Below are 19,477 nucleotides of genomic sequence, written 5' to 3'. Positions count from 1 at the left end.
TTATTAGTATTTTTACTTGTATTAACTTTTTGTCTTCCATGCAGTCACTTGTCACCATTGGTCATGCTCAGCTTCGAGCCGTAGATTACAAGGAGTTGATCAAGGTGTAGGACGATCAACTGGTGGAGGCCAGGTCCAAGCTGGAGCAAGCAGAGAGAACTATAGCTGAACGGGACGAGTCTCTCAAAAAGCAGGCTCAAAACAATGCTTCCTTGACAACTCAATTGGAGAAGCAATCCCTTGATATTAAAGAGTTAGTTCGAGACAATGAGAGGTTGATTAGCGAGAACGAAGAGCTGAAGCAAGAAAAAGAGCTTGACTTGATTCGCTTTGAGGAGGCCAGTTTTGACTGCTTCTATAAGGTCTGGAAGCTGAACAAGCCTCTTAATCTTGATTGTTTCCCCAAGGAGGCCCAAGCAGAGGATCTTGCCAGATGTGAAGCAAGAGCCGCTGAAGAAGCTGCCAACCCTCCTGCACTCGCCCCAACCTGCTCTGCTATATCATTTCGAGCGAGAGGAGCAGCTGATGCAGAGGAGGGAGTCGATCAACCCTCTAGAGGAGCTCGCCTGTGACTCCCTCTCATAGTTCATCACAGTCTACTTTACTTTGTATTTTGTTGCTCGAACTAGTGAGCTATTTTGACATTTAGCACTTTACTCTTTCCTTGCTGACAATTTCAAACTTTTAAGTTTTTATTGTGCATAGCAAAGTTTTTAGATGCCTTTAATTTCACATGAGAATTTAGTTTTTTAACTTAGAAATTTTTACCATTCCATAAGTTCACACCAAATATACTTCCTCATGCTCTTATTGCTCTAACTTTTTATGAGCGTAAATGTCTTGTTACAAGAATATCAGTTTTTAACTTAGAATTTGGAAAATTCTAAGTTACTTAAGCTTTGTAAAACAAGTTAGCTTAACGGCTATTTTAGACTTCTAAACTTACAAGTCAGCCCAAAAACAAACATATTTGCTCGTGCTCTTATTGCCTGTGTTGAAATACATACCAGTATACCCTATGTGCCCCCCAAGTGATTGAGGGTGGATAAATCCTTGATCACTTACTACTTGATCGGATTTGTTTGAGTAGTTACTACTCGTGAAACACATGAAATATACGAAAATATATCAGTAGTTGACCACTACATAAATATTATCTAAACGTTGGTCCTCCATATTATGATACCGACCAGTTGAACACTGTCCAGTATATATTTACACTTAGTTTTTAAAAGACCTGTTTTGTTTAAATCATTATGACAGTTGAACACTGCCCAGCAAAAATAATCAACACATATGCAAAGTTTGTAGCAAGGTACGACCACAATGCGTGTGGTCTCTTTTATTACTCGTAATAATAAATGACAAAACGTGTCTAACAACGAGTTCCAAACAAAATAACATTGTTCAAAATAATGCGACTTGGTAGCAAATAACCAGTTCACAAACAAAAAACTTAAATAACAAGTTAAGCACTTGATACAAAGCTACTACTCTGCAAGTAGTATTTATTGATAATATTTTCTCAAGTGCTCGCCATTCCAGTAGTTTCTGATCATCTCCCCATTCAATCGAGCAAGCTTGTAAGTGCCGGGCGGTAAGACTTGTTCAATTTGATATGGTCCTTCCCAGTTCGGTCCTAGCACACCAGCTGCTGGGTCTCTAACAAACACCTTCCTTAGGACTAAATCTCCGACCTGGAACTTTCGATCTCGCACTCTGGAATTGAAGTAGCGTGCCACTTTTTGCTGATGAGCTGCTACTCTGAGGCTTGCCTCCTCTCTTCTCTCTTCGAGGAAGTCCAATGATTCTGCCAACAACTGATGGTTCTCCTCTTGGTTGTAAACGGTCCTTCTATGAGAGGGTGGATCTATCTCCACAGGTAACATGGCTTCATACCCATATGCTAAAGAGAATGGGGTATGGCCAGTTGCCGTCCGAGCGGTAGTCCTATACGACCAAAGGACCTCTGGTAACTCATCTGCCCAAGCACCCTTAGCTTGTTCCAGGCGCTTCTTCAAAGTGTCCTTCAATGTTTTGTTCACTGCTTCAACCTGCCCATTGGCCTGAGGATGGGCCACCGAGGAGAAACTTTTGGTGATGCCATGCCGAGTGCAAAAATCGGTAAATATGTCGCTGTCAAACTGGGTGCCATTATCAGACACTATCTTTTTAGGTAGACCATAGCGACATATTATATTTTTAACAACAAAGTCCAACACTTTCTTCGATGTAATCGTGGCTAATGGTTCGGCCTCAGTCCATTTAGTAAAATAATCTACCGCGACCACAGCGAATTGCACTCCTCCCTTTCCTTTGGGTAACTTCCCGATCAAATCAATGCCCCATACTGCAAAAGGCCACGGACTTTGCATTTGCTTCAAAAGATTTGGGGGTGCTCTGGGTACCTTAGAAAATCTTTGGCATTTGTCACACCTTTTCACATATTCCATAGAGTCTTCGTTCATAGTAGGCCAGAAAAATCCTTGCCTCAAGATCTTTTTAGATAGACTCTGCCCCCCAGCATGATCTCCACAAAACCCCTCATGTACTTCAGCTAATAAGCTCTTTGACTGGTCGGGGGTTATGCACCTGAGGAGAGGTAAGGAGTATCCTCTCCTATATAACACTCCATCCACCATGGTGTACCTAGCAGCTTGCCTCATAACTTTCCTTGCTTCATTACGACCATCTGGGAGTGTCCCATGTTCAAGGTAAGCAATGATGGGAGTCATCCAGGTGTCGACTATCGTAACCGGCATGGCCTCTTCTCTATCAATACTTGGCTCTGCCAAGTACTCTACTGGAACTATATTCAGTGTTTCGGCATCTTTCGCACTTGCAAGCTTTGCCAGAGCATCAGCATTGGAATTCTGCTCCCTTGGTACTAGCTTGATGGTATACTCCTCGAACTGGGCTAGTAAATCTTTAGTTTTGTTTAAGTATGCCACCATGCGTAGGCCCCTCGCCTGGTACTCCCCTAATACTTGATAAACCACCAATTGGGAATCACTGTTTATCTCCACCGACCGGGCACGTACATCTCTAGCCAGTCGCAAGCCTGCTAAGAGGGCCTCATACTCCGCTTCGTTATTAGAAGCATTGAACCCGAACCTCAGAGCACAATGAATTCGGTGCTTCTCTGGTGTGACTAGTATAATCCCAGCTCCTGAATGGTGCTCGTTCGATGATCCATCAACGAAAAGTTGCCAAGCAGGAACTTCTTCTTTTAACCCAGTAACACTCTCCTGTTGGTTAGGGACCTCAACGATTCCGGTACACTCAGCGATGAAATCCGCCAAGGCCTGACCCTTAATAGCAGTCCTTGGTTGGTACTTGATTTCAAACTGGCCTAGCTCGACCGCCCATTTAAGTAGCCGACCAGATGATTAGTGCTCAAAAATATCATTTTATTAATCTTAAAGTATAAAATTAATTAAGTTTTAATTAATATTTTCATGGATTTATTGTCATATATTTTATATTTGAAAATATTAATTTTAATTTAATTTGTGTTTAATTTTCAGGAAATAAAATATATTTTTGACACAAAGAAAAAGAAATGAGAAAGAAAGAATTAAAATTGAAAAAAATGATGATAAAGTGGTATTTTTGAAGAAGAAATAGGCCCCAAAAGGAGCCCAAACCCAAGTTTCAGCTACTCCCTCTCGCTGCCACGTGTCAATCTGCCATTCGTCCACTCTAGCTGACGCCAGCCGAGCCGTTCCACCAGATTGTGACACGTGTCCCACCAGCAGCCTGACGAAGCCGCCGAGCCGCATTCCAGCTGAGCCTCTGACAGCCGCACCTGCCACCTGTCCCAGCCACCAAGCCGCCACTGCCCCACCTGCCACGTTCTGACGGACTGCACCTGACACGCCAGCCTGACGCGCCTGCTTTGTCTCCCACGACCCGACCGTGACTGACGCCTCCAGCCCAGCAGCGAACCGTAGCCCGCCACGCGTCCCACTCGTCAGCCCATGCTCCCTAGCACCCAACCACGACCAGTCCGTGTCTCCCATTTTCATCAGCTTTTTAAGCCACTTTCCCACTATTTTATACACGGTTTTACACGATTTTGAGTCCTATTTACACTATAAATAGAGTACCAAATGGTGTAAAATCACATCAGATTGTGCAAAGGAGAGTGTAGAGAGTATTGGAGAGAAAAACACTTACTTTTCCTATTTTTCTTTTACATTTTCTTGAGTGAAAACAATGCCTATTTTAGGCTAAATTTTCTTGTGGAAAGGCTAGAGTGGAGTTCATGTGTTACATTATATTTTTAATATATTGATTCTTTATTTTGTTCTTCATTTCTATATATTTGTTACAATTAAATTTATTTTCTTCTAATTTTTGTTCTAAATTTATTATTATCTTTTACATAAGTCTAGTCATGCTCTTCTTATGTAATTTAGGTTTTTAATTTAATTTAGAATATTTGTTATATTATATGCTTTTTACTGCATTCTGCCAATGGTATTTTGTCGCTCTAAAGTATATAATATGATAGGTTTTAAAATTAGAAGTTAGTATAATTTAATTAAAGAACATATTTTAAGGTGAGCTTTAATATATATATTTTCCAACTATAATTAATGGTGTAGAATTATAGTTGAGTATAATGAATCAATTTTATTAAAATATATATATGTTTGCATGAATGAAACTTATGCCTTCCATACTTTCTTTCTGATTCTAATCCCTCGATTTTATTTATTTAATATTTATATTCTTTTTCAAATTCACATTTTTCCAAAGTTTATTATTTTTAATTTACTAATCTTTCTTTTAATTTTGTACTTTACCTCTCTGTGGATACGACATAGCCCGATTACTACTGCGACCGCTTAGGAGTTATTGGGCGATATCAATTTTTGGCGCCGTTGCCGGGGAGGTAATTCTACAATTAAAGGTTTGCCTAGTAAATTAATTATTTTTTTTTTCTTTCAATATATATAAAAAAAAAAGTAGTGTAATTTTTAATTTCTCTTTTATTTTATTTTTCCTTAGTAGTTTTATTTATTTATTTATTTATTTTATTTATTCATTTTTTTTAATTTTAAGTTTAGAATTTTTATTTTAGATTTAGGTTTTTTTTCCGAAAAAAAAAGAGCATAAAATTTTAAAAAAAAAAAAAATTCATAAAAAAATCAAAAAAAAAAAAATCAAAAAAATCAAAAAAAAAAAAAATCAAACAAAGTATTGAGAACATTTGTGTAATCGTGGAAATCAGTAAAAACCAAACTTGTTCTGTCTTAGAAAAATTGGTTCTTAAATAAGGTCTGTGTTAGCGTTACCCTCCAATCTTTTCTAAGAACCTCGGGGAGTTCTAGAAAAGCTCTTGGGCCTAAAGTGGTACCTTGGCAGCCTTTCCAATTGGCCTGGGAACATTTTGGTGTATACTTATTACATTATTACATATTTGCGCTTATAATACTTACAAAATAAAAAAATAAAAATAAAAAATAAAAAAATATTTATGCCACGAAACAGAGACACACTAGGGAGATTTGTGAGACAACAAGTAGAAACTTTAGAAAACTCTCCTAGTTCGTCGTTTTCTTCCATTCGTTCAAACACTCCTGATTCACCGAGACTTCCTGAACCACCCACGATGGCTCATCAAGATGAAGTCCAACCAAGAACGCTACAGGAATATTTACATCCTACGCGTACAGCCACACCTTCGTGCATAATGTATCCCAACAATATGCCAAATTTCGATTTCAAACCCGGCATGATTAACCTCCTACCAACCTTCCATGGGTTGGAAAATGAGAGTCCGTACGTGCATATTCGGGAATTCGAAGAGGTGGTGGCTACATTCAACAACCGAGCTGATGTCACCAACATTGTGAGATTGAAATTCTTTCCTTTCTCACTCAAAGACAAAGCAAAAAGCTGGTTGTATTCCTTAAGGCCTAGATCTATCGGAACATGGGACGAAATGACAAAAGCATTCTTTTCCAAATATTTCCCGCCCCATAAGACTAGCAGCCTTAAGAGACAAATCTCTACCTTCATCCAGAAAGACCATGAAACTTTCCATCAGGTTTGGGAGAGGTTTAGAGATTTGATAAATCAATGCCCACATCATGGATACGAAAGCTGGCGTTTGATCAGCTATTTCTATGACGGTCTCACAACCGGACAAAGACAATTCGTACAAATGATGTGCAATGGCGAATTCCTTCAAAAAGATCCCGATGAAGCTTTCGAGTACCTCGACGATCTTGCTGAAAAATCCTACACATGGAATGGACCGAGTCCTATGGACAAGCCACGATCAACTGGAATCTACCAATTAAGGGAAGATGACAACGTCAAAAGCCAAATTGAATCATTGAAACAACAATTCGAGGCTTTCAAATCTCAAGAAGGTAGAGGAATCCACATGGCTGCAAAGGTAGAGACACGAGATCCATGCTTCATCTGTGGAGGAACGGAACATCAACCGCAAGAGTGCCCAACTCTTAGTGAGTTAAGAGGAAGAAAAGAGGAACAATGCAATGCTTTAGGGGATTACAAGAAACCTTATAACCCTTTCTCAAACACTTACAATCCCGGTTGGCGCAACCATCCAAATTTCAGCTGGAAGGATTCGAACCAAGCATCTGGGAGCCAATGGAGGCCTGAGCAGCAACAACCACCAAAATCATACAACGCTCCTCAAAATATCATGCAGTCAAGTAATTCTCTTGAGAGTACTTTGCAAATGCTTGCACAAACTCAAATAGCCTCAACTCAAGAGCTCAAAGCTTGTTTCACACAAATGGTAGAAGAAATGAAAGACATGAAAGTCCAAATGACAAAGCTAAACACTACTTTGGCTATTCAAGAGCATGGGAAACTTCCCGCTCAACCTCTAATCCATCAAAAAGGGCAACACATGGCACAAACCTCCTCCTCTGCAGATACAAATTTCAAAGAGGTTAATGCCATCACTACTCGAAGTGGTCAAAGTACGGTTTCACCGTTAACAAAGACAACGAGTACGTCAATGCCCGCTCCAGATGATGATGTGCCAATAAACATTCCAGTAAAGGCACCATTTCCTCAAGCTTTGAAATCCACTGGAAAGGTACTGGAAAATCATGGTGAAATCCTAGACCTTTTAACACAAGTGAAGATCAACTTGCCATTGTTGCATGTGATCAAGCAAGTGCCGGCTTATGCCAAGGTTATCAAGGATTTATGCACCGTTAAAAGAAAGCATCATGTCAAGAAAACTGCATTCTTGGCAGAACAAGCTAGCGCGGTAATTGACTGCAAAACACCGCCGAAGTACAAAGATCCTGGTTGTCCCACCATCTCATGCCAAATAGGGGAACAGGAATTTGGTCAAGCCCTTCTAGACTTAGGAGCAAGTGTAAATCTCATGCCATATTCAATATACTTGCAATTAGGTCTAGGAGAACTCAAGCCCACATCTGTGGTGTTACAACTAGCTGATCGATCAGTTAAGAAACCTCGGGGAATAGTAGAAGACGTTCTGATTCAAATTGAAAAATTCTATTACCCTGTTGATTTTCTCATCTTGGACACTCAATCTGAAGTGAGTACAGAGTCCAAAATTCCCATTATTCTTGGTAGACCTTTCCTCGCAACAGCTAATGCACTCATTAACTGTAGGAATGGTCTCATGAAAATCTCTTTCGGGAACATGACTCTAGAAGTGAATGTTTTCCACATCGGAAAACAACCACCTGACAACGATGAGTGTTTCCAATCCTATCTGATCGATACACTTATTTCGGAAGAGGTCGAATCGAAATACACGTCTAATCATTTTAATCACCTCTTCCAAATTTCAGAAAGTTCTGAGCCCGATGAGTCTGCAATCAACCCTGAAATTGTCAAACACTCACAGGCTAAAAGAACCATGTTTTGGAATCCAATCTTTGAGGAACTCCCTCAAGATCGAGAAACACCAAAACCATCTATTGAACAAGCTCCTCAACCAAAGTTGGCCCAACTTCCTGACGGTCTTAAGCATGTTTTCCTGGGAGCTGACAACACTTTTCCTGTCATAATATCCTCCAAGATCACTGCCACACAAGAGTGCCAACTCATCAATGTGTTGCAAGAACAAAGAGATGCATTAGGATGGACGATAGCTGACATCAAAGGTATTAGTCCATTAATTTGCTCCCATCACATTCAATTGGAAGACGGGGCTACACCACGTCGTGACCCTCAAAGAAGATTGAACCCAACGATGAAGGAAGTAGTAAAGACTGAAGTCTTGAAACTTCTGGATTCTGGCATAATCTATCCTGTTGCTGATAGTAAATGGGTCAGCCCAACTCAGGTTGTTCCCAAGAAATCTGGGGTAACAGTGGTACCAAATGAAAAAGGGGAACTTGTTCCTACCAAGGTCACAACTGGGTGGCGCATGTGCATTGATTATAGAAAGTTAAATGCAGCCACCCGCAAAGACCATTTTCCACTTCCATTCATCGATCAAATATTGGAACGTGTGGCAGGTCATCCTTTCTATAGCTTTCTCGATGGTTATTCAGGGTATTACCAAATCGAGATTGCCTTAGAAGATCAGGATAAGACCACATTCACTTGTCCTTTTGGTACTTTTGCCTTCCGGCGTATGCCATTTGGCCTGTGCAATGCTCCAGCCACTTTCCAGCGATGCATGATGAGCATATTTAGTGACATGATCGAGAAATGCATGGAAGTATTCATGGATGATTTGACAGTATTTGGAGATTCCTTTGAATCAAGCCTTCTCAATTTGGAGTCTGTGCTTAAACGTTGCAAAGAGAAAGGCTTAGTGCTCAACTGGGAAAAGTGTCATTTCATGGTGCCATCAGGCATAGTCTTGGGGCATGTCGTGTCGGAACGAGGAATTGAGGTTGATCAATCAAAGATTGAACTCATATCAAAGCTGCCCACCCCCAAGACTGTTAAAGACATTCGGTCTTTTCTTGGGCATGCAGGATTCTTTAGGAGGTTCATACAAAACTTTTCGACAATTGCTCGCCCTTTGTCAAACCTCCTAGCAAAAGATGTTGTGTTCAGTTGGACACCTGAGTGTGAGGAATCTTTCCGAACGCTCGTTGCAAAACTCACTTCTGCCCCTATCATTCAGCCACCAGATTGGAACTTACCGTTCGAAATCATGTGTGATGCTAGCAATTATGCTATAGGGGCTGTCTTAGGTCAAAGAAGGGAAGGGAAGCCCTTCGTTGTCTATTACGCAAGTAGAACTCTTAACAGTGCTCAAATGAACTATTCTACCACTGAAAAAGAGTTACTTGCTGTAGTATTCGCACTTGACAAGTTTCGTTCCTACCTGATTGGTTCACCTATCACAGTCTTCACGGACCATTCCGCCTTAAAATACCTCCTTTCCAAAAAGGATGCTAAGGCGCGTTTAATTAGGTGGATCCTTCTGTTACAGGAATTTGATCTGACCATTAAAGACAAGAAAGGAGTTGAAAACGTGGTAGCGGACCACTTATCTCGTCTTGAATTTTCTGATTCCGCTGATGGCCCAGCCATTCGAGATGACTTCCCTGATGAACATCTCTTCGCAGTCACTAAGTTGCCATGGTACGCTCACATCGTCAATTACTTAGTGACTGGCGAACTTCCAACTGCATGGAGTGCACAAGATAAACGTAAATTTTTGGTCGAGGTTCGTAACTTCTATTGGGATGACCCATATCTTTTCAAGTATTGCCCCGACCAAATTATGAGACGTTGCATTCCAGATGATGAAATTTTTAGTGTCCTGAACTTTAGTCATAATGAAGCTTGTGGTGGTCATTTTTCTATGAAAAAGACTGCTGCAAAAATCTTACAGTGTGGTCTTTATTGGCCCACTTTGTTCAAAGACACTAACAATTTCTGTCGATCATGTGAAAGGTGTCAAAAATTAGGTGCCCTGTCCCGACGACATATGATGCCATTGAACCCAATTCTTGTAATAGAAATATTCGATTGTTGGGGAATAGACTTTATGGGACCATTTCCACCTTCTTCTGGCTACCTTTACATTCTCCTCGCCATAGACTATGTCTCAAAATGGGTGGAAGCTGTGCCTTGTCGAAATAATGATAACACAACTGTTGTGAAATTCTTAAAAGAAAATGTGTTATCTAGGTTTGGCACACCACGCGCTATCATAAGTGATCAAGGCACCCATTTTTGCAACTATTCTTTTGGGACCTTAATGCAAAAATATGGTGTAATTCATAAGGTTGCATTGCCTTATCACCCACAGACAAATGGCCAAGCTAAGTTAGCCAACTGAGAAATTAAGCAAATTTTAGAAAAGACGGTTAATCCTGACCGCAAAGATTGGTCCTCACGACTTCTCGATGCTCTCTGGGCATACCGCACTGCTTACAAAACTCAACTTGGTATGTCTCCTTATAGGCTAGTCTATGGTAAAGCCTGCCACCTTCCTGTTGAGCTGGAACACAAAGCTTATTGGGCAGTTAAAAGCCTAAATTTTGATCTCAAGGCGGCAGGACTCAATCGTAAGCGTCAGTTGTCAGAAATTGAAGAATTAAGAAATGATGCTTACGACAACTCTAGGATCTACAAGGCTAAAATGAAAGCGACCCATGACAAGCATATCCTAAGAAAAGAATTTGAGCCAAACCAACGAGTGCATCTTTATGACTCTCGTCTGCATATCCACCCTGGCAAGCTGAGATCAAGGTGGACTGGTCCATATGTTGTGAAAACCGTCTTTCCCAACGGTGCTGTTGAGGTCATAGACCCAACTGATGGGAGAGAATTCAAAGTAAATGGCCAGCGACTGAAACACTACATAGAGAGGGTGACCCAGCCTGAAGAAATCACTCTCGTGGAACCGGTTTACCAAGTCTGAGTAGTGTTCCAAATTGTTTGTACATAGGTTTGTTTTCTGTTTATTTCCCTTTTGTCATTTTATTTTATTTGTTATCATTTTGTGTTTTCAGTTTTTCATGTTTTAGAGAATCAATATTCGCTCTACCACTCGACGCTCGCTATCCAAGTGTTCTCTTTCCCTGCTCTTTTACATTTATTATCTTTTGAGACATTGAGGACACTGTCAGATTTTGGTTGGGGGTGGTGAGCATATTCATGCACGTTCATGTTGATTTTTGTCATACTAATATTTTCATGGTCAAATTTTTTGAAAATTACTTATTTATTTTTGCAAAATGTTACTTTTGAGTCAATTTTTGTTATCTATATTACTAAGAGTTTCTCTAGAGTTACCTAATGCACATGCCAATTGTTGTGGTAAGATGGTTGTTAGCACATATTTGCTTAGAAATTTGCCATGTTTAAGTAATTCATTCTTTTGTGTGAGAAGTGAGACTTGAGAAAACAACTTTTAAATTTTTATTGATTCTTAGAAATGGTTATAATTATTTGGACAAGGTATTGTGGTATGAATGGATGATGTTTTAGGGATAATATTTTCTATAGACAAATCTTATTAGAGAGCCTTTTATTATGTTGTTCATAAAAAAAAAAAAATTAAATAAAATAAAATGAAAAAAAAATAGAAAAAAAAAAAAAACAAAAGAAGAAAATGAAGAAGAAGAAAAAAAATATATATAGAAAAAAAAAAAGAGAAAGACACAAGAACAATATTTCTATCATGTTCAATTATGTTGTCTCTTGTGTTCAAAAAAAAAAAAAATGTGTTTATTAATTTTTTATTTTTATTTTATGGCTCTTAAAATAAATGTAAAGATTGTCTATTTAACTTAAAATCCCGAAAAACTGGTTTTGTGGTACTCTTTATGGTGGTTGTCCAACTAGTTTATATCCTATCTTCGTTTCAATAATTATTTATGAGTTTGTCCTAAATATATACCAATTTGATGAGTGCTTACTTCTTTTCCAACTCCATGAGTGAAACCCTTGAACTTTAAATATTTTCAATTACATGAGAGGTTAATGGAGTTGAGACTTTTACTTGGCATAATTTCAAAGGTTTTATGTGCTATGGTTTGCGGTAAGAAGGTTTAAGTTTGGTGCACACACTCACAGCTCTAGATTTATTCGAAGTAATTTTGATAACTCTTGTTGACTTGTTACTAACATTTTGTGTTAATACTTAAGTTCTTTTTATAATTTTTGACCGGAAATATATCATGTTGACATTTCTTATTTCGCTTAAATTGCTAGAGACTAGCAATAAGCTGGTTGGGGGTTGTGATTAGTGCTCAAAAATATCATTTTATGAATCTTAAAGTATAAAATTAATTAAGTTTTAATTAATATTTTCATGGATTTATTGTCATATATTTTATATTTGAAAATATTAATTTTAATTTAATTTGTGTTTAATTTTCAGGAAATAAAATATATTTTTGACACAAAGAAAAAGAAATGAGAAAGAAAGAATTAAAATTGAAAAAAATGATGATAAAGTGGTATTTTTGAAGAAGAAATAGGCCCCAAAAGGAGCCCAAACCCAAGTTTCAGCTACTCCCTCTCGCTGCCACGTGTCAATCTGCCATTCGTCCACTCTAGCTGACGCCAGCCGAGCCGTTCCACCAGATTGTGACACGTGTCCCACCAGCAGCCTGACGAAGCCGCCGAGCCGCATTCCAGCTGAGCCTCTGACAGCCGCACCTGCCACCTGTCCCAGCCGCCAAGCCGCCACTGCCCCACCTGCCACGTTCTGACGGACTGCACCTGACACGCCAGCCTGACGCGCCTGCTTTGTCTCCCACGACCCGACCGTGACTGACGCCTCCAGCCCAGCAGCGAACCGTAGCCCGCCACGCGTCCCACTCGTCAGCCCATGCTCCCTAGCACCCAACCACGACCAGTCCGTGTCTCCCATTTTCATCAGCTTTTTAAGCCACTTTCCCACTATTTTATACACGGTTTTACACGATTTTGAGTCCTATTTACACTATAAATAGAGTACCAAATGGTGTAAAATCACATCAGATTGTGCAAAGGAGAGTGTAGAGAGTATTGGAGAGAAAAACACTTACTTTTCCTATTTTTCTTTTACATTTTCTTGAGTGAAAACAATGCCTATTTTAGGCTAAATTTTCTTGTGGAAAGGCTAGAGTGGAGTTCATGTGTTACATTATATTTTTAATATATTGATTCTTTATTTTGTTCTTCATTTCTATATATTTGTTACAATTAAATTTATTTTCTTCTAATTTTTGTTCTAAATTTATTATTATCTTTTACATAAGTCTAGTCATGCTCTTCTTATGTAATTTAGGTTTTTAATTTAATTTAGAATATTTGTTATATTATATGCTTTTTACTGCATTCTGCCAATGGTATTTTGTCGCTCTAAAGTATATAATATGATAGGTTTTAAAATTAGAAGTTAGTATAATTTAATTAAAGAACATATTTTAAGGTGAGCTTTAATATATATATTTTCCAACTATAATTAATGGTGTAGAATTATAGTTGAGTATAATGAATCAATTTTATTAAAATATATATATGTTTGCATGAATGAAACTTATGCCTTCCATACTTTCTTTCTGATTCTAATCCCTCGATTTTATTTATTTAATATTTATATTCTTTTTCAAATTCACATTTTTCCAAAGTTTATTATTTTTAATTTACTAATCTTTCTTTTAATTTTGTACTTTACCTCTCTGTGGATACGACATAGCCCGATTACTACTGCGACCGCTTAGGAGTTATTGGGCGATATCACCAGACGACTCCGGTTTTTGCAAAACTTGGCGAAGAGGCTGGTCAGTGAGGACCTTGATGGGGTGTGCTTGGAAATACGGCCTCAACTTTCGTGATGCAAGTACCAAGCAGTAAGCCAACTTCTCAATCATGGGGTATCGGGACTCCGCTCCTATCAAACGCTTGTTAACGTAATACACTGGGTGCTGCACCTTATCCTCCTCACGTACTAAAGCAGCACTAACAGCGTGTTCCGTGACTGCTAGATATATAAGTAGGTCCTCTCCATCAACTGGCTTAGAAAGAACAGGAGGTTAAGCCAAATGTTCCTTTATCACCTGGAAAGCTTGTTCACACTCTGCGGTCCACTCGAACTTCTTGCCTCCTTTAAGCAGGTTAAAAAACGGGACGCACTTGTCCGTTGATTTTGAGACGAACCTGCTTAGAGCCGCAATCCGCCCAGTCAAGCTTTGCACATCCTTTATTCTTGTGGGAGACTTCATCTCCATGAGAGCCTTGATCTTTTCAGGGTTTGCTTCTATTCCTCGGGAGTTGACAATAAACCCAAGGAATTTCCCAGAACCCACTCCAAACGAACATTTGAGGGGGTTTAATTTCATGTTATACTTCCTCAAGATTGCAAAGCACTCCTCTAAGTCTCCCACGTGCCCCCCAGCTTCCTTCGACTTCACCAACATATCATCTACGTATACCTCCATGCTTTTGCCGATCAAGATTAACCCGAAGGGCATCACTCTATAGCAATAGAGCCCTATATCCGTTCGGAAGCTGGTATGTTCTTCATCAGGAGGATGCATGCTGATTTGGTTGTATCCCGAATATGCGTCCATGAAGGACAAGATCTCGTGACCAGAGGTTGCATCCACCAACTGGTCTATTCTCGGTAAAGGGAAACAATCCTTCGGGCATGCTTTGTTTAGATCAGTAAAATCTACACAAGTCCTCCACTTTCCATTGGTTTTAGGCACCAAGACTGGGTTTGAAACCCAAGCTGGGTAGTATGCCTCTCTAATAAACCCGTTCTCCTTCAACCGCTCTACTTCCTCCTTAAGAGCCTTTGCTCGATCCTTGTCAAGTAACCTCCTTTTCTGCTGTACCGCTGGATACCTTTCATCCACGTTGAGCACGTGGCTGATCGCAGTTGGTGAGATACCCACCATATCCTTGTGAGACTAGGCGAAGACATCCTGATTCCTTCGCAAGAACTCTATCAGCTGTGCTCTCACCTCAGCTTTCAACTTCTTCCCAATCTTGACCCCTCTTGTCGGGTCATTCTCATCTATAGGGACCTCCTCTAACTCCTCGGACGGTCCCACATCACTCTCATAATCCCCAAAGCGAGGATCAATATCTCTTCCCTCGCTTTGGGCAACGCCTTATTTGGTGACTTCATCACCTGATGGGGTCTTCTGCTCTTTCAAACTGGGAGTGCTCTCCTGGTCACACTCCTTCAACACCTCTTCATCATTTACTATGACAAGACTCTGGTCTACGTGCATCTCATCCACTTCCCCTCCTTCAACACACACAATCATGTTGTTTTCCTTGGCACCTTTCTTTGCCTTAGCTATGGAGGCATTATAACACTCTCTAGCTTCCCTTTGGTCTCCTTGGACGCAGCCTACGCCAGCGCTGGTCGGGAACTTCATAGAGAGGTGCCAAATTGAAACTACCGCATGGAAGTTGGTGAGTAGTGGTCGACCAATAACCACATTGTAGGCAGACGGGCAGTCAACAATCAAAAATTCAGTCATCACGGTTTCATGCTTGGGAGCTTCCCCCGTGGTGACTGGTAACTTTATTGTTCCAGCTGGTGATAGTCCCTCTCCAGTAAACCCGTAAATGACGTGAGAGCATGGCTTCAAGTCATTGATGGATAGCTTCATTTTTTCAAAAGAGGACTTATAAATAATGTTTACGGAACTTCCCGTATCAACCAGACATCTTTTCACCTTCATGTTAGCTATTTGAACTGTCACTACAAGAGGGTCATTGTGAGGATACCTCACGTGTTTGGCATCCTCCTCAGTGAAGGTGAGGGACTCACTTTCATACCTTGGGTTCTTTGATGGTCTCTCCTCCACCGTCATAACCTCGGATGTGGACGCTGCCTCCAACTCATGACGAAGGGTGCGAGCATATCTTTCCCTCGCCTTGCTACTATCACCCGCAAGATGTGGTCCTCCACATATTGTATCTAGTGTGAAGTCCACAGGTTCAGGTTGCAAAGGTGGGGACCGTTGTCGCTTAAGCCCAGGATTATTGTTGCTTCCCTCTCCCTGGGTCTTCTCTGCCTTATATTTTTTTAGTTTCCCCGAACGGAGGAGAAACTCTATCTCATCCTTAAGGTGGTTACACTCGTTCGTGTCATGACCATAGTCTCCATGGAAACGACAGAACTTGTTCTTATCCCTCTTACTCATTTCCTTCTTGATTGGAGGGGGTCTTCGGTAAGGGACCTCCTGATGGCTGGCTAGATAGATCTCCGCTCGGGTTGCCAAAAGAGTAGTGTAGTTGGTGAATCGAGGTTCATACTTCGTAGGTTTTTCATTCGACCCAGACTTAGCTTTTTTCTCACTGCGGCGGTCAGACCCGTTATTCCCACGTTTCTTACTACCGCCTTGATCATTTCCGCTATCCTTTGGAGTATCCCCCGATCCACTTGGGTTGTTCAACCCGTTCTCTCCTTTCTCAATGGCATCGTCCAACTTCATGTACTTATCTGCACGGTCCAAGAACTGTTGTAAAGGTGAAATTGGATGGCGGTGAATGCTGTCCCACAAAGGACTTCGATAAATAATACCCGAGGAGATTGCAACCATCTTCCCTTCATCTCCAACAGTGGTAGCCCGATTGGCTTCTCATAAACCTCTGTATGTAGTTCTTGAGAGATTCATCTTTGCCTTGCCTAATATCCACCAAGTGGTTGGCATAAACTGGAGGGGTTCGGGCAGTGCTGAACTGCCTGCAGAACTCCTTCCTAAAGCTCTCCCAAGAGGTGATGGAGTCGGGTTTGAACTTCCAGTACCACTCTTGGGCAGTGTCTGACAAGGTGGTGGGGAAGACTCTACAGCGGTAATCGTCACTCACCCCAAGCAGCTCCATCTGATCTTCGAACTTTCCAACGTGTCTCACCGGGTCTGCCTTTTCTGTATAAACTGGCAATACCGGCGCTTTGTATTTCCTTGGTGGTTGGGCTGCTCTTATTCTAGCACAAAAAGGGCTACCACTTATGTGGTCTACTGGATCAATAACTGGTTGTTTGGACAAACCTTGTACTGCCGCCGTCAAAGCATCAAGCTGGGCTTGGATGGCTGGGGCCACTGCTGGGGATGCACCTTCGGGATCGCTTGGTCGGGCACTCCTATCCGGCGTATCCACGTCAAGTATTTCTACTCGACTAGTAGGACGGATTGGCTCCTGCCCTTCGACCGGAGCGGCCCTCCTTCTGTCATCAATGACGTCCCTTAGGTCCTTCTGAGCAGTGTTCTTTCCCAACCGATCGAACACCGTACTCCGAGTCTTTTCGGAGGGCCTACTAGGTGGAGCGTGCTCCTTGCCATTACGCTGGTTGGGATGCCGTGGTGGCTTCCTCGTTTGAGCTGGTTGATCATCTCCTCCTCGTCGGTTATTATTCTTCTCCTTCGACTGGTTGGTGTGGTAACTGTCACCTTCATCACGCCCATGTCCATCTTTGAAGTGTGAAGTTTCCTTGCCACGAGGGGCTTTGTTGTGCCCCTGCTCAGAAGGTGTTTTCTTACTGCCAGACTTATGACTTCCTGACCTGGAAGTCTCTGATCTGTGGCTCCTTGAGGGGGTCTTAGAATTCCCCCATTGGGTAGAGGCAGTGCGTGATCGTACTCCCTCCTCCTCATGACCAGGCGGGTTACCACCACCTCTTGCTGGTCTATCAGCTTTCTTATGACTAGCCTCTGTGGTCCTTGCTTCTTGAGTGGGTATCACCCCAAGCGCAGCTTGAGCATTGGCTCGGGTCAACTGCGTAGCTGCCTCCAGAGCAAGTGCAGCTTCGCGGTGTCGCCTGTCGGCCTCCTCCTGCTGTCGACGGATCTCCTCGCTCCTAGCGTCCATCTCTTGTCTCTGCTTGCCATTTCCTCAGCAAAGGCCTCCTGCCTAGCATTGAACTGGGCCAACTCATCCTGGAACGCGCTCATGGTCTCCTGGAGCTCCTCAACTTCAGGAGCTACATCCTCAAGCACGACCCTAGGCTCATTCTCACGATCTTGAACGTTGGGATTCTCCGATCTAGCATGCTCCCTGGAGGTGCTTGCCCTCTTGGAGACCGCGGTGGTGTTCTTAGGCGCCATATCGCTTTAGGGACTGTCTGTTTTCTCTTCAGGCTCTCAATGAAAGCACCAAAATGTTGACTGTGAATTTAGCCAACGACGTGAGAACGTCAACTACGACAACCTTCAAGAGAATTATAAACGACAACAGACAGTTTTTTATGAACAAAAGTAAATAACACGAGGTTTTTATAGTGGTTCAGCCCCGATGATCGGTAATAGCCTAATCCACTTAGAGATTTTATTACTGTATTCGCACTCAAGATCAGATGAACCGTGTCAACTGAGTTTCTTCAGTGTGAGATATTCCAGAACACAAAAATGGGTTTTTCTCAAGAACAACACACTTTCTCTCTCTAGAATACAGATTCACTCTCGATTTTTCCAAAAAGTCCTTTTACGATCCCCCCAAGTCCCTATTTATAGACCTGGGTTCTCAACTGATATCCCCTTTTGATAGGGATATTCTATTATTTACCTAATATTTATATTACAAAATAAACATTCAAAATATAACTGATCCCTAATTTCGAGTAAGGATTGAGTGATTCCCGGATGCTTGGACCAATTCTCACTGAAGTAGTTTCGGGCAGTTTGACGTAGCTTCTCATGCATGTTGACTATTCTTCAAGCTTTACGTAGGTCAAAGGTGGCATACGCATGGCTATCCTTAGACCAAAGGCCAACTACACTCGAGGTATACTCCTCCATTGTGTCCGATCGGACACAATGGTTGTCTTCTTTGGCTTAAGGTGGTTCAAACCACCTTATTTGACTCCTTCAATCAAGGTCCAATATGACCTTACACTTTGCTCCTCGGACCAAGATGGTCCAAGCCATCTTCTTCCTAGCACATCCTCGGACCAACATGGTCCAAGCGCTCCTGCAGGTGTCTTGCGCGATCGGGGGAGGTCATGTGCGATCGGGGGAGGTCTTATGCGATCGGGCATAATGCCCCTTGGACCTAAATGGTCCAAGCTTCCTTTGCTTAACCAAGGTCCGATCGGACCTTGGTCCTCTCTCTTTGGACCTAGGTGGTCTGAGCCACCACCTCTCCTTGGATCAAAATGGTCCAAGGTACTCATAAGTACCACGTCCGATCGGGCACACATCCTTCTCCTTGGGCCAACAAGGTTAGAACCTCTTCGCTCAACCAAATGCTCGATCGGGCATTAGGCTTTTCTCCTCAGACCAAGGTGGTCCGAGCCACCATCTACTTCTCCTTGACCTGAATGGTCCAAGGTACCTCCTATGTGTATGTTCGATCGGTCATAGTCATCTCTTTGGACCAAAATGGTCCAAAGTATCCACACGAATCATGTCCGATCGGACACCACCATTTCTACTCCTCACTTCATTCAAGCCCAAGTTCACTTCTTCCATATCATACCCGATCGGCCACTATGTGTCTTTCCCCTTGAGTAAAACTTGAGCCTTATTCTTTTTGAACTTATTCGAACCAAGCTTAACAAGAGGTCTCCTAAGCTTAGGTCCGA

The 19,477-nt window shown here is 41.6% G+C and overlaps 1 non-coding gene across 1 annotated transcript; it reads right to left on the bottom strand.

Moving 5' to 3' along the window:
• Positions 1 to 6,001: 6,001 nt before the first annotated feature.
• Positions 6,002 to 6,108, bottom strand: LOC133792980 (small nucleolar RNA R71). The gene has a single exon (XR_009874444.1). It is a non-coding gene; the product is annotated as a small nucleolar RNA R71 (small nucleolar RNA).
• Between the last annotated feature and the right edge of the window lie 13,369 nt (positions 6,109 to 19,477).

Source organism: Humulus lupulus, chromosome 7 (genome assembly GCF_963169125.1).
Source record: "Humulus lupulus chromosome 7, drHumLupu1.1, whole genome shotgun sequence".
NCBI lineage: Eukaryota > Viridiplantae > Streptophyta > Magnoliopsida > Rosales > Cannabaceae > Humulus > Humulus lupulus.
This window is presented reverse-complemented; position numbering and strand designations above follow the sequence as displayed.